Source organism: Habropoda laboriosa, unplaced genomic scaffold, assembly GCF_001263275.1.
Source record: "Habropoda laboriosa isolate 0110345459 unplaced genomic scaffold, ASM126327v1 scaffold147, whole genome shotgun sequence".
Taxonomy (NCBI): domain Eukaryota; kingdom Metazoa; phylum Arthropoda; class Insecta; order Hymenoptera; family Apidae; genus Habropoda; species Habropoda laboriosa.
This window is the reverse complement of record NW_017100256.1, coordinates 976247-977756: the sequence shown is the minus strand read 5'-3', so window position 1 is coordinate 977756 and position 1510 is coordinate 976247.

The window sequence follows — 1510 nt, the reverse complement described above, 5'->3', positions numbered from 1 at the left end:
TATCCTCGTTATACCTATTATATTTAATTGATACTTATAATCAATTTCTAATTATTTTAATATTACTAATAATGTAGATAGTAAAATACAGGTTCCGATTTTTTTTCAAGTACTTTAATTATAGAATAATCAATGTTTCTTGTTAAATAACAATTTAAATGGTGGTTAATAATTATTAGAAGTATTAAATAAACTTGTCGCATGATTTAACTTACAACTGCGGATAGCGTTAGGAACGCGTAATAATAAAAAAAATTGAAATAAACCCGAAATTTATCTTAATGTATATATTATACAATTAGAAGTATGGAATTCTATATGTCGTGTACGCTTATAAAATATCCTGTTCTATACTTTATTTATAATTTCATATTTACATTTAGTTCTAATTTCCCACCACTACTAATGTTGTAATCTTATTGTATGCTGAATTGGTGACATTGGAAGTGATACGAAAATGGTAAGGGGGCTCTAAAGTCCCTGCGACATGAACGAAAGGATGCATTGAGTCATAGATCTATTCTGTATCTCGTCTATGCTTTTATCACATGTTATCACGATTACTAATTTTTCTGAAACATCTTCAAAATGAATTTACGTATTATGTGAATATTATGATAATTTACAGCAAGTCGTTACTTCAATCAATACACACGTGTGTATTATCTAATATATAGAAAGCTATTATTTTAAAAATTACATTTATTGTTCATTGTATATTGTAATTGTATCTTTATAATAAAAATATTACAGTAATTATGTTGTTTTAAATCTTCGAATACATTTGTGTATAAAGGTGTTATAATTATATTGTATATGTATATTAATTTTACATATCTAATGCGTATAAAGGGAAGCTTTATCTACAAGCTTAACATTTAAAATCAATACAATGTGACATATAATAGTAGGACTTAAAATTAACAAATTAAGTGTTATGGATACAAACAAAGAATCGTTAACATTTAACACTCAAAGTAACGAGATTATATATCGCATATACATAAGTATTTTATCTAACTCAAATAGATTCTCGTACGATGTGTGTAGCAAAAGCAATTTAATCGAATGCATTCTCTGCTCTTAGTAAGGGACAGAAGATCTTTATCTTCGTGAAAAGAGTAATTAAAAAATATTTATTGCACTGGATTAATGTTTATAATATGTGTATACAGAGAAACAATGATCACTGTAAAATTCGATAACTAAACGTAAAAAATGAGAACGAATACGTTTATCTTTAAGTAATACATATGTCTTTATCGTGATGTAAACGAATTGAGAAAATATTGAATTAGTGTTGCCGACAAAGGTTTTAAGAACGTTATATGTGTCGCGTGTAACCTCTTTTGTGCTTTAATTCATCAAAGGTAAGCGTAAAACTAAACAGTTAATTTGAGGAATATTGTTAATTTTGATTATTCTTTAATTTACTTTATACATTATATTTTTATTGCATTTAATTTCTGCAAATTTTATTATTTAATTATTTCTTTCATATGCTATATCT